We start from the raw sequence: 14,803 nt of genomic DNA on the forward strand, positions 1-14,803 counted from the left end.
GCTTAACGACTGAGCCACCCAGGCGCCCCTGCTTGTTGGTTTTTTTAATGAGAAGGAACAGACTAAAGTGTTGATTGCACTGGAGGGGAAAAGATGTTTGCCTCTCAGTTTTAACTCTGGATTATTTAGATAAATTAGACTGGGAAATGGTGAAGTATGAGCATCCTCAATAGAAACTTTTTTCCTTTAATAATCTAAACTGTACCCAGCTAGATCTGTCTTCCAGGCCCAAATCATAAACATTCACCTTTGAATTTGAATTTTAATGTTTATGGAGGGTTAGTTTCATATTTGCATAGGAAGTGTTGCATTTTTAATAAATGTAAATCATGTTTCTGTGAATGAATGATTATAGAATCCAAAAACTACCCAGGAGCAATTTAGACTCTTTTTTATTTATGGAGGAGGAGGAAGGGGAAAAGAGAATGTTGCGTAGTGAGCTGGCCCAAGCTCTTGTTTACACTGTTGTTCAAAGGCTAAGTTGAGGAAGTGAAAATAATAGAGAACAAAGGGAAGAAACACAAGAAACCAGGTCATGTATGCTCTGATAAAATAAAAAATTCTTTACTCTTGACTATAGGAAACAAACTGAGGGTTGCTGGAGGGGAAGTGGATAGGGGAATGGGGTAACAGGGTGATGGGCATTAAGGAGGGCACGTGATGTGAAGAGCACTGGGTGTTACATGCAACTGATGAATTACTGAAGTCTACATCTGAAACTAATGATGTACTATATGTTGGCTAATTGAATTTAAATTAAAAAAATAAGACTATACAAGTTAAAATTTTTTTTAAAAAGAGAGTGAAAAAAACAAGACACAGCTTGAGAGAAAATGTATCTCCCAAGATATATTATATATGTGTTGACATATCCCAAGATATATATCAGATTTCAAAAAACAAGCAATCAGAATATATAAAAAAAACTTTCAAAATTCAATAAGAAAACAACCCAATTGAAAAATAGGCAAAATATTAAGGTGCTTAAATAAACCCATGAAAATATGCTCAACATCATTAATCATTAGGGAAAGACATATTAACCACACAGAGATCCTACTACACACCTATTAGAATGGCTCAAACAAAAACTACTTACAATATCAAGTGCTAGCAAAGATGTGGAACAACAAAAATGCCCATGTATTGTCAGTGGAAATGCCAAATATTCCAGTTAGTTTGGTAGTTTCGTATAAATGCAAACACACTCATCCCAAGACCCAGCTATCCACTCCTAGGTATTGACCCAAGAGAAATGAGGAGACAAAAACCTGTGTACTGTTAAAAAACAAAATTCAACTGAGTAAATTTGAAGATTTACTTGACTTTATTCAATGATTCATAAATTGGGCAGCATCCTATCTACCAAGTAGAAAGGAGCTGCAAGGAACTGTACAGAATAGAATTTTATAGGCAGAAACAGGAAGGTTGCTAGCAAAAGAAAAGATTGTTTCAGGCAAATTCACCCTTCCTTTAAGGGGCAGAATGGGTAGTCTTATCATGCAGATTACCTCACAAGTGCTGATCAGGAAATTCCAGACCCACTGGTTTAAAATTTCACTCCTGGGAGAAGCTGAAACTACAAATAGGTAGTCTTGGTGGGGTGTTGCAAAAGTGACTCCACTTTGGTCTGTTGTTTCTTTTTAACAACACTAATGTTTATAATAGCTGTATTTATAATAGTCAAAAACTGGAAACATCTCAAATGTCCATCAACTAGTGAGTGGATAAACATCCATACAATGGTACACTAATCAGCAATGGGAAAAAAAATCTCACTGATATAGGAAACAATGTGGATGACTCTGAAAAACATCGTGCTAACTGAAAGATGCCATATTCGAAAGACTACAAACTGTACCTTTCCATTAATATGACATTCTGGACATGGAAATCATATCAGCGGTGCCTGGGGCTGGAAGGAAGGGATTGATTGCCAAAGGGTTTAAGGGAAGTTTGTGATGGAAGTGATAGGAGTGATGGAAATAGTCTATAAGTTGATTGTGGTCAAAACTGATAGAACAGTACACCTAAGAAAGAATGAATTTTACTGGATATAAATTATACCTCAATAAACTCTAAAAATAGTAAATAAACACATTTATTTTAAAAGTGAATAAGAGGCCAAGAAAAGGTTAACACAGCTTGAGAGATCCTGCATCACCCACCCGACTGCCATGGGCCTTTCACCCTCATCTGTCCCATGGTCCTCCTCAGGATCCCTACCCACTTCCAGCCTTTCAATCCCTCTACTCACCACACTTACTCAGTTCCTATAACCTTTGCACATACAATTCTATCTACCAAGAAAGCTCTTCCTTCTGCATCTTCTTCTTAGTAACTGTCACAATTGTAATTATACTTTTTTGTTGTTATTATTCTTTGATTAATGATATGTGTCTCCTTCGCTCAAATGAAAGTTCCTTGAGATCAGGATCTTTGTTCATCATGGCACCTCCAGCACTACACACAATGCTTGGCTTATACAATGAGTACTCAACCATGATGTTCAACTACCTACTCAATGTCTCAACCTTAACACATCCCAAACTGAAATGCTGATTATCCCTCCAAATACTGCTCCACATACAGAGCTGCCACGTTCTACCCTTCCAAGGAGTGCCAACCACAGAGCATCTATGTGAATGGTGCCCTGCCTCCTCCCCAGTGTGCTCTTGTTGGGGGCCAAGGGCAGGCAGCCCCAAAATGGGCCACTTTGGCATTAATGTTATTTTGAGTTAAAAAGCAATCCAAACCCAGCTGATTCAGAAAAAGCTCTTGAGCTAACCCACAACCGCCTAAAATAATTAAGATATAAGTAACTACATTACAATATGAACTAAGTATGGTAGAGAGGGAGGAATTTAGCAAGGCCTATTTGATTGAAGTTCTCTCTTCATCCCATTGTTTCTGAGTGGCCCAGCACACACTTGTTTACCAAGTATTTACTCTTTTTCATTCTTCAGAAAGAAAGCATTCCTTCCCTTTGAATACCAAGACCCCTACCCCCTTCTCCTTAGTTCCTAATGACATATATGCCTCATTTTGCCTGTCTTTGGGATTTCCATGTCTGTATGGATTCCCTGTATGTATGCTATTAAATTTTTTCTTCCTATTAATATGTCTCATGTCAATTTGTTGTTTTTTTTTTTAAGAAGGTCAGGGAGGAGCAGAGGGAGAGAGAGAATCTTAAGCAGGCTCCATGCCCAGCACAGAGCCCAACGTATCCATCTCACAACCCTGAAATCTTGTGTCAATTTGATTCTTAGTCTAGCTAGAAGGGCCTTAAAGGGGACAGGAATTCTTGCTCCCTTCACGTAGACTATCAATATCGATGGTGCCCTCTAAAGTTGTGCACTACTCTTCTCCACTTCAGCTGATAGCAATTCTATCCTTCTGGTTGCTCAAGCCAAAAAATTTGGAAGCATCTTTGATTCGTCTTTTACTCTTACACCTCACATTCATGATGTCAGGGCATTCTGTCAGGAAAGCTCTACCTTCAAAATTTGTCAGCACCTCTCACGATCTCCATAACTCACAAGCTAATCTGAACCACCTCACCTCCTATGTGGGTAATTACAAGAGATCTCATTGGTCTCCCTGCTTCTGCTGTTGGCCCCCTACTGTCTATTCTCAACCCAGTAAACAAAAACTCTAAAACATAAATTAGACCAGGTCACTTCTCTGTTCAAAACCCTACAGCAGTTCATTTCCCCTCAGAATAAAAGTCAAAGTCTTTACAATAACCTCTAAGGCCCCACATCTTCTAGATACCTATATGACCACACCCCTTACTTCAAGTCTGTTCAAATGCTACCTTATTAAAATGAGGCCTATTTGACCATTGTATCTAATTTGCCACTCTCTAAACCCCCTTATAATGCTATTTTTTTCTATTTCCACTCTTGTCATCATCTAGCATATTCATGTATTATATTCTTCTTTATTGTCTACCTTCCTTCTATTAGAATATAAGCTCCACAAAAACAAAATGTATCCAATTTTGTTGCCAACAAAATGTCTGGCACATTGTAGGCTCAACAGTGAATGAATAACTACAGTGCCTAAGCAATTAGAGACTAGTAAATATTAATACAGGAACGAGTGTGACACATTATGTTGATACTAGTGATAAAGATTTTCTCTCCATAACGCATGATTTGCTAATATACAAGAATGTGGAACTATACAGCATGGTGAATTTTGTACAAGATTTGCAGTCAAGGCTTGGGTGATTCCTGGCCTCTCACGACTTCCTATCTGTGTCTCTCTACAAGATTCCCTTTCCCCACTTGTAAAATAGGGATAAAACACCCATCCTATTGACCTCACAGGACTGTGGAGAAGATGAAATGAATGTGAATGGTTCTGCAAGCTATAATAAGCTAGACAACCAATTATTTAGGTAGAGAAAGGTTTCAAACTTTCAATAACATTGATTGTCATCATGCTATTCACCTCCAAAGTGAGTTCTGTGCCCTCTCTACTGCCAATCAGATTTTAACCTTTACTTTCACCCAGTGCTGACAGTGAGGAATCTCTGAGTTCCCTTACCCTGTTCAGGTTAATTATCCTCTTTTCCTTTCCATTTTAGGAAAATAGGCAGCAGGTGCTGTTTCCTGCTCCATGATCTTTGCTGACTCAGGCTGCTTCTTCATTTCCCTAGGGAGGAAAAAAAAGTAAAAACACATATGAACACTGGAATAGCTTTACCACAGCTTAGGTGGAGAGGATGATGTCTCTTCTGAAGGGACAAGGATTAAGCTTTGTCTAGCGGGAGTGGGGGAGGAGTGAAGACAGGCTGTTCAATTAATCTGGGTTCCTACTGCCCTGCAGTTTTGCCAACAGAGAGACCTGGGACAAATTCTTTCAATCTTACAAGGAAAAAGAAATCATCATAGTTATCACAATGCCCTTTGGAATTCATAAGAGTTACTAGAGAGAAGTAGAAGGAGGCCACAGGACATGGAGTTTGAGGCTTTTGGTGTATTTAAGAGTGAAAAAAATATGCCAAAACACGCCTCAAAAATTGCCGTTTTTTTAAGTCTGCACTAAATAATCCCTTTCATCAGATGGAAAACACCATGTAACCTATGATTCCCCCAAAAATGTGTTAATTCATTACACTACAAGGAATGGATTCCGTAAATTCAGGTTCTACAATGAAAACTTCCAATCATGTCAGTTTGTGACTACGAATTTGCTTACATAGAGATAATGTGAAAAGTTAATGTGGGAGGTCCTCCTTGGAACAGGTTTGATCCTGTTTATGAAAAAGCTAAGGACGGTACAAATTATTCTATTAGCACACCTTCCTAACCCTATGTTTAATTAACGGCACATCCTTGTTTTGAATTACTTAAATGTGTTATTATTTTGCCACTTAACGTGTTTATCATTTTCAAGCAAACTGTAGACGCCTCAAGAAAGAGACCGAAATACAGAAGAAGAAAAAAATCAGCTAACAGAATTTCCTTTGACCACAGCTGGTCCAATGCATGAGTCCCTTTGTGTCACAAAAGCTTACAAATTGTTTGAAGAGGCACTGTACTGTCGGACAACCCTGACTGCCCTGGACATCTGGCAACCATAGGATAGCCTTGAACTTCGACTTCAGAACGAAAATATAAATTTGTAAAGGTAAAGTTCTGCTTCAAGTCACATCCTCTCGGTCACTATCAAATTAAAAACCTCCCGCCAGAAACCTAAATCATCTGGAAAGCATAAAGAGCTCCGGAAAACAATTTTCATCAATTCATCACTACTCAAACTGGAAGCGCATTTTGTTTCACTTATTCTAAATAATTTACTCTTTCCACCAACCACGAGTCCAAGGTGCCCAGAGGGGATAGTGAGAGGAGGAGCGGTCCAAATGTTCCTATTTTCACACTTCCCGGTGGTAAGCAGAAAGGAAACGAGCCTGGGGAGGGAATCTTTCTTACTTTTGAAGAGATATTTGGAGGAACTCCTAGTAGCAGCTCCTCGTTAGTATAGTGGTTAGTATCCCCGCCTGTCACGCGGGAGACCGGGGTTCAATTCCCCGACGGGGAGGATGGTGGATTTTATTAATCCAACTGCTCTTTTCTGTATAATTCAACTACGAGATACCAAACCTGCTGACAAATACAATATCCAGATATCTTTTGTGAGTGTGCCTTTTTTAAAACGAGTGACTTTTAAGCTTAATGCTCACCTTGAAATAAAAGCCTACCCCGACAGTAAAAGCTTTTTATCGTTGGTGGAAGAGAAAGAGAACCACAGAGGACTCCGTGTTAGCTACCAGCGGCTGGCTGGCACAGGTGTGCGCCTGCGCAGCGACGCCCGCCAAATTCCAACTTGAGGTCATGAACTGGGCGCGGAACCCGAAGGGGGGAGGGGAGAGAGAAGGCGGAGTTTCCGCCCCTAAAGGGGCGGGTAAGAACGGAAATTGCTTGCTGTAGAAGAGGAAGGAGCAGTTTCCCTTGACCCTGGGGAACCGACTGAAAGGGAAACTCAGTTCTGCCACCTCCACTGGTCCGGTCCCAAGTTAGGTGGAGGGTTAGCGATCAGGAAAATGTGGGCGCTAAAGTGATCAGTCTTCATCTTCAACGTGTACCGGGTGGAGGGGCAAGGAGAGAATTGAAAAAAAGATGCCGGAAGAAACGCCATGTTACTTGAGTCCTAAGAAACTGCGCGAGCCACAGCCCAGCAGGACCTCGTGGCGCAACGGTAGCGCGTCTGACTCCAGATCAGAAGGCTGCGTGTTCGAATCACGTCGGGGTCATGGGCTTTTGTAGACTTTTTTTAAAACACTCGCTTCTAGAGATCTAGGAGTATTCCCGCCTTTTTTGAAAATGCCTTTTAGGATTAAATCTTTCTTCTTCAAATGTAATCCTAGTGATCCTTAGTGTGCAAAAAGTCAAGGCTGACTTTATATCGTAGTCTTAACGTTGATCGTTTTGTACTGTTTGGCTTTGTAAAGTGAGTTTTCTGTCAATTAAAGTAAAAAGTGCATATTACTATTAAAGTGACTATTACTACTGTACACTAGTGGGCATATCAGTCCAACCGTCCTTAACAAGAAATGTACAAGCTGTTTTCCCAAAAATGGTTAGACCCTTTTGAAAGCAAGGACAACAGTAAAATTTCTAACTTTGAATATTGTTGCAGTTTACACGTCCTAGCCTGTGTGCCAATAAACGATCTTAGAATGTGATTAGTATCCCACTTTTACAGTCCCTAAGGGTCACCCAAGTTTCCAAACAAAGTAACTTACTACATATCCTTGTCTTTACCAAATGTTTTACTAAAAAGTGGGAAATTTGTTGAAAGAACGTGTTAGAAGCCATTGGACCTAAGTGATATATCAATGCCCCCTTTATATTTTCATCAATTCATGTGAATGGGGACAAGTCAGATACTACTTTCAATCTCTTTAATAGGGAGCAAAGCTTAGTCACCTTTTTGAGCTCCAGGACTCTTAGTACTGAATAGGGCCTGACAGGCATGTGTCAAACATTTGTTGTACAAAAAATGAATAGCAAGATGATGAGAAATATTTTCAGATCTTTATTGGCTATGTTCCATAAAAGTCCTTGAATTTTTCTGCTGTTTTGGAAATACCAAGTACTAATTTCATATGATTTAACCTAATACAGGAGTATAGCTGGACATTATATTTTCACTTTGTGTAGTTTGTTCTTTCTCCTACTTGGATGGATTGAGATTAGACCATCCATTTCAACAGATATGAACCACCAACTATGATGAGCCTAATACTGTGCTCAGCACTGAGGGATACACTGAGTAAACAAATACCATAATATGTTGGGCTAAGTGCCATGAAAGTAACATGAACAGAGTGGTATGTAGATGCTAAAATAGGACATTAACTCTGCCTTGGGTAGCTCAAGAAGGCCTCATAAAGGAGAATTTTCAAAAATAAAAGTTTACTATGTTGCTTTAAGGCGTTTATTTATCCAGTAGACATATATGAATGCCTTCCATGAGTCAAGCACTTTCACTTAATATCCCTGGGTCTGATTTCTTCAATTATAAAAGTAGTGGTTTATATTCGTTTGCTAGGGCTGCCATAGCAAAAGATGACAGGCTGGGAGGCTTAAACAAGAAATTTATTTTCTCATAGTTGGGGAGCCTAGACGTTCAAGATCCAAGTGACAGCAGGGTTTGTTTCTCCTGAGACCTGTCCTTGGCTTATAGGTGGCAACCTTCTTACTGTATCCTCACATGGTCATTCCTCTGTATGTGCACATCTCTGCTGTTGTCCAAGTTTCCTTTTATAAGGAAACCGGTCAGTTTAGATTAAGGCCCACTCTAATGGCTTCATTTTAACTTAATTACCTCCTAAAAGTCCTTATCTCCAAATATAGTCACATTTTGAAGTACTGGGCGTTAGGGCTTCAACATGAATTGTGAGGGGCCACAATTCCACCCATAACATAAGTTAATGTTCCTTCTCCCCTGGCAACCTTTGCATGTATAGCATATATCTGTAAAAATACTCACTTGATCTTAGCTTGGACCAAGCATGTTATCTCATTTGTACAAAATCATACTCTTGTGAGGCAGAGCAGGTAATGTTACCTTGTTAATCATTTTGTGATAGCAGCCCTAGCAAACTAATACAGCTTCTTCGGAGAACTGCTAGTTCTCCAGCACTGCTGGAGAGGAAGAGAGAGAGAAAGCTATTGAGGTAAAACAGGAGTCAGATCAGTCAGGACCTCCTAATTTGGATTTTATTCTGAGGGCAAAGCAAAGCTATTATTCAAGACTATGACAAGGTCAGCTCTGGCTTTACAAAGAATGTAAAAAATAAATAAATAAAATGGCCTCGAGCTGTTGTTTCCAGACCAGTACCCTATGAACAAGTTAAAAATGCAAATGTTCAGGTCCCACCCCATACCTACAGACTCAGAAAAGTCTGGGGATGGGGCCTAACAATCAGAGTTTTAACCAGGCCTTCCAAGTGATTCTGATGGCCAGCTAAAGTTTGAGAACCACTGGAGGTCCCACTTAACCTGACAGCGTTGTTAAGAGAATCAAACAAGGCACAGCATAGGGAATATTGTCAATGATACTATAACAGTGTTGTATGGTGACAGATGGTAGCTACACTTGTGGTAACATAGCATAACATATAAGAGAAGTTGAGTCACTGTGTTGTACACCTGAAACTCATGTAACATTGTGTGTCAACTATACTCAAAAAAAATTTTTTTAAAAAGAATCAAATGAGATATCCATAAAAATGTTGTAAAGCAGTATATATATAGCATATATATATACATGTCATTATTTATACTGCTGCAGCTCTAAAACTGTTACTTCACAGGTTCCAGCTTCTTTCCAAGTTTGGACATCTGTACTTTCCTAGAATAGCCCATTTGCTGGCTTGCTATAACTTTGAAACAATTTGAAATCCAATACTTCATTTTAACTTTAACTTCTACAACCATTATATAGGAATGATGTCAGGAAAGAGGCTCTGAAATACAGATCCATATTTGAATTCCCACCTAATAGATCTGTGATTTTGTACTTTTCCTCTAAAAACTTTCCAGGCATTTATTCTTCCAAGTGGATTTATCCACTACTATCAAATGCTCTGAGCATTTATTTTACCTGTTTAATAACCTAGGTTTCTCTTTTGAGATTATTTTTAATCAGTTACCTAAGACTGATGAGCTGATAAAATGGAACCTTTGGAAATATAAAACTGAAAGACTGAATTCTGATAAGCCAAGTGATTTCCCAATTTCTCACACTAATTCCAAAAGAAAGGTAGTTATATTTATAAAAGCATGTGTTCATTGTAGAAATCTTGATAAGTACAGAAAAAATAAGAAAATAAAAATTACTTGTTCCCCACCACCTATACAAAATTACTACAAACATTTCCAGTCTTTTTTCTTTGTATATATTTTAAATAAACACATATTCATACACACTGTTCTTTACAGAACTGAGATCTTACTCTAATATGGTTCTCTATTTTTTTCTACTTATTTTTACTTAATGCTTTATTGTGAAAATCCTTTCATATTCTTAAGAAAAATGTCAAGAACATGACTTTTATGACCATCATGTAGTATTTGGTCATCTGCTTTGTTTGAGGTGACACCTTTAAATTCACAACCAAGCTCTATGCAAAACGGAATAATGAAAAACAAGTCAGCTATATATTAATAACATTAAAAACTTCAAAAAGGAAAATGAAGGCAGTTATCCAAGTGATATGGAAAAAAAAAAGTTTCAGAACAGTTTTCTGACAAAGTCATTCCACTGATTTATTTTTTTAAGCTGTGGCTTCACATAGGAATATCTTTTCACTGTTTCCCAAGGTTTTTGGTATCAATGCTGAAACATTCTAAATTTTTTTTAAAAACCTAAAACATAAATAAATAAATAAATAAAACCTAATACCTGTTTCAACATAAAAGGTAATCTTTAAAACTTTTATTTTTATGAATATAACAAAATAAAATGCCCAGTCTTTTTTTTTCAATTAAGAAATTTCACAGGGCAGTAGAGCATGTGACTCTTGATTTTAGGGTCATGAGTTTGAGCACTATGCTGGGCATGGAACCTACTTAAAACTAAAAAAAAAAAGATTTAAGAAATTTCACAGATGATGACTCAAAAAATCCTTGAGCAGGAGAGAAGGATGAAATCCAGAGTACAAGGGGTGTAGTTCTTTCTGATAGGAGTTCTCTGTTTTCCATTGAAACAAAAAAGATGCAAGAGCAAATGAGCACAGAAATGACCTTCTTAAGTTGAGGCATTCCCTGCAGATGGTTTCCAGTTTCTCAAGTATGATGCAAGTTCACCAGCTGAAAATGGGGACAGGTGGGGGGAAAAGGATGTAAAAGATTTGAGTAGAGAAGCTAAGGTGTGAATGGTCAATCCAGTGAACGAATAGTTTTGCCAGCCAGTATGAAGTGCTCCCATGAGGTCTGAGGTCATGAATTAAAACCAGTCAGCCCTGTCATATGATTTTTCTAGAGCAATCTTTGCTACTTGGATACCAGCAATTGAATGGAAAAGTTTGTTGCAGTAGGGTTCAGTCCAAACAAGACTAAGGTTCTACCTGGAGGTTCCTCCAAGTAAGAAAGATAGAGACATTGGGGTAAGAGAATTGAAAATGTCTGCAAAAGAGCAATTACAAGGATTAATTGAGGAATCTAAGTTGGATGAGTTGTGTTTATGATGTAGAATCATATTAATAGTTTTTTTTTAAGTGTTGGGCCTAATGGATTGGAGGTGTTAATAGTTCAGTGAGAGTGTAATAAATGAGCTGAGGAAAAAGGCTAGTGATTGACAATTGGGATGCTTGAAATTGAGATTTAGAAGGCAAAACAGTTATTGATGACAAGGTTCAAAGTCTCACCACTTGGAGTGGATGGATGATATGGAATAGAGGAACAAGTTGTTGGAGATGAAGAGGTTAAAAATCTAAAAGGCCAAGTGCTGAGGGTCCCTGGCTGGCTCAGTCGGAAGAACGTGACTTTTGATCTCAGGGTTCATGAGTTTGAGCCCCATGTTGGGTGTAGAGATTACTTAAATAAATAAACTTTTTTTTTTTAAAGATTTTATTTATTTATTTGACAGAGAGAGACACAGCGAGAGAGGGAACACAAGCAGGGGGAGTGGGAGAGGGAGAAGCAGGCTTCCCGCAGAGTGGGGAGCCCCATGCGGGGCTCAATCCCAGGACCCTGGGATCATGACCTGAGCTGAAGGCAGACGCTTAACGACTGAGCCACCCAGGCGCCCCAAATAAATAAACTTTAAAAAAATAAAAATTTAAAAAAATAAAATGATGGTGTTGCATGGGCCATCTATAAGAATGTTAAATTCACAGAGACTATAGACAGGAATGGTGGGGAAACCTAGAGCAAGGAAAAACAACCTATAATATCTGAGGGAGGGTGGCCAGAAAGTTGATAAATGATAAAGATGATAAAGGGTGATTTACCTAGATGATATGAACTTCAAATGTTTCTGAAGGAGGAAAGAGGGCAAATGTTTTGAAGTATTAATCAGGAACAAAGAAGCCACCCAAACTCTGTAGCCCAACCTCTAGGACTTAAGGTACACAGAGTATGAGGGAAAAAATAACTCCTACTTAGGAGCTCTACAGCAGAGTTAAAAGCAAAAATTACCTTCATCACTAAAAATTAATAGTGCTGGGGATATAGCTGGATGCATCTAGGACAATTCCAAGTCTGAATTGGGTAAGTCATGACTTTGTGGATGAAGTAGAAAGGCGATCTCACTGTCTGATAGCTTATGACATCAACCATGTCTCCTGAGAAATGTAGAATCTGCAAGTAACCTCCAGTTGATAGTGTCTAAGGATAGGAAAAGGAGAAACAATTAATGAAAGGGAATGAAAATGTTTTTGCTCAAGGAGTATTCATTTCAAGGATCTAGAATGCAGTTCTTTGTGAATTATATTATCTTTACTGTTGGCCTGTAGGGCATAGTACTTGTCTATTTATTTTAAAGATTTCATTTATTTATTTGAGAAAGGGAGAGCGGGGATAGGGAGAAGCAGAGAGAGAGGGACAAGCAGACTCCATGCTGAGCTCAGAGCCCCACATGGGGCTCAATCTCACGACCCTGAGATCGTGACCTGAGCTGAAATCAGAAGTTGGACGCTTAACCAACTGAGCCACACAGGTGCCCCATACTGTGTCTATTTAAAACAACTTGCAAAAACAAGCGAACACCTTGCAAACTCAACAGGTGATTTTTTTTAGCGTGTGGTTAAAAAATAGGATGAAGTATTGCCTTTAAAAATTAAACGGCCTGGAAAATGGAAAAATACCTGGTGCAAGGGCCCTTTCAAAAGTCATTGCACTATCCTTGGGTGATTCTGTGACTTCATCATTGTATTCTACTCACATCAAATTTAGGTAGAATATTATCCTCAGGTATCAGTGATGCCTCCTTCTTTAAGGATCCATTTCAGGGACCAGGCTGCTCAGGTTACCTCAGACCATAGGGCAGCTGTCAGAGCCCGGAGACCCTTCTATGTACCCAACCTGGTCAGATCATATATAGTCCTGGTAACTCTGACCCTTTTCAGATACAGCAGCAAAACCTACCTCTTAAAAACTGTTAGTACAATCAGGCCGGAGCCAAATTCTTCAACTTGCTAATTCAAATAGGGTAGCATAGACCTATCAACTGTGTTCTTGCCAAGATTATGCAGACTGGGACTATCCCACATGCATTAATTACATTTGTGGTGCAAAATAATGGTCCTTTGCCTCTCAGCTCAGTTACCCCTATGAAGATAAAAGCAATTGCCTATGTGCCCAGGGAAGCTGTGGGGAGAAAAATGAGGTAACTTTCACAAGGCATCCTAAAAATGTACAAAACAATTTGCTACTTAAAGTACAATTTTTAATTTGCATTACTAGCTTATTACTATTGCTTAAATATATGTAATACGGAGAGTTTTAGAAAATAATTTAAATATAAAATTGCCCCTAGGAAAAGAATCCATCGTTAAATAGTGTCTCCTCAATTCGAACAAAATAAAATGACTTAACTCATAGGGAACATTTTTAGTGAAGGCATTTTTTAAAAATTTCCTCAAACAACCATGCAGAAATCAGATAAACATTTTTAAAAAAATTTAAGCAGCTTATAAAAGTTTGGAGGTCAGAATTTTGGGGAAATGATTAAAGTACCCTAAATGCAAGGTCAGTTTCTTTTCTTTCTTGGAGGAAAGCTTCTTGGAACATATATATATATATATATATATATATATATATATATACACATTCGTTAAGAAACACAAATATTTGTCATCAGTGTTGTTTTCAGGAAGACGTTTTAATCATTACATTTCTGAGACTTTTTTTTTTATTCTTATGTTAATCCCCATACATTTCTGAGACTTTTTAATTTGGATCAGTAATATAGGTTTGATTAGGGTTCCCAGCCTGATTATAGGTCACCAGTCTATTCTGATTGAAATGTAGGTATGCACCATCTCAGTTATCTTAAGTTGCCCATTAAGGCATTACTAAACGTTTTGCTTCATCCTGTTGTACTACTAAACATTAGATTTGATTAAGTTATGGTAAGATACTTATGTAAGACTAACCCAGAGATGCTCTCAACGAAAATGCAGTTGTGCCCCAATGTTCAAAATGAAATAATTCAGAAACGTTCCAACCTGTAGGGTAAGAAACGAATGGAATATCTGACGATACAATTTTGTCACAAATTCAGGGGCCTTTTAAAGTGCCCAGTAGTCGAGGTCTGGCTTTTCCTGAATTTCAGGAACAAAAGAAGCGTTCACAAGGAGAGAGGGATTTAACTGCTTGCTCTCCCCCTTTCCACCCTCCAGGTAAACCAAATCAAGGAAGATGAGCGCCGACAGGCACGCCTTGCTCCTTTTCTTTCCCTTCATGGTGGGCGTTTGGGGAAGGAAAGGCTGTGGTCACTCTTCGGTAAATCAGTGTCCTACGATTTAGAAAGGCCCAGACCAGGGTCCTCGCAGCAGGCGTGAAATTCGACCCGTTCGAAGGCGATCGACCCCAGAAAGGAAAGCTTCTTCTCAAGCAGGGCGCGGGGGAAAGGAAACCGCACACACAAGTAGTACGATTTGTCCCTTATCAGCGTCTTAGAGGAAGGGTGGAGAAAAGGGAAACAGAAACGGACCAGTCGCCCAGGATCCCGCCCGAGCGGCTTTTAAACTGCGTTTCTACAACCTCTCGCACGGTGCAGTGGCTAATGGAACCCGCGCGAGGGCTCCTACCAATCACCGCCCGGCTTCCTCCCACCGCGG

The 14,803-nt window shown here is 38.9% G+C and overlaps 2 non-coding genes across 2 annotated transcripts; both read left to right on the forward strand.

Moving 5' to 3' along the window:
* Positions 1–5,979: 5,979 nt before the first annotated feature.
* Positions 5,980–6,051, forward strand: TRNAD-GUC (transfer RNA aspartic acid (anticodon GUC)). The gene has a single exon. It is a non-coding gene; the product is annotated as a tRNA-Asp (tRNA).
* Positions 6,052–6,691: 640 nt separating this feature from the next.
* Positions 6,692–6,763, forward strand: TRNAW-CCA (transfer RNA tryptophan (anticodon CCA)). The gene has a single exon. It is a non-coding gene; the product is annotated as a tRNA-Trp (tRNA).
* The last annotated feature ends 8,040 nt before the right edge of the window (positions 6,764–14,803 follow it).

Source organism: Leptonychotes weddellii, chromosome 5, assembly GCF_054177405.1.
Source record: "Leptonychotes weddellii isolate Sample4059 chromosome 5, ASM5417740v2, whole genome shotgun sequence".
Classification (NCBI taxonomy): Eukaryota; Metazoa; Chordata; class Mammalia; order Carnivora; family Phocidae; genus Leptonychotes; species Leptonychotes weddellii.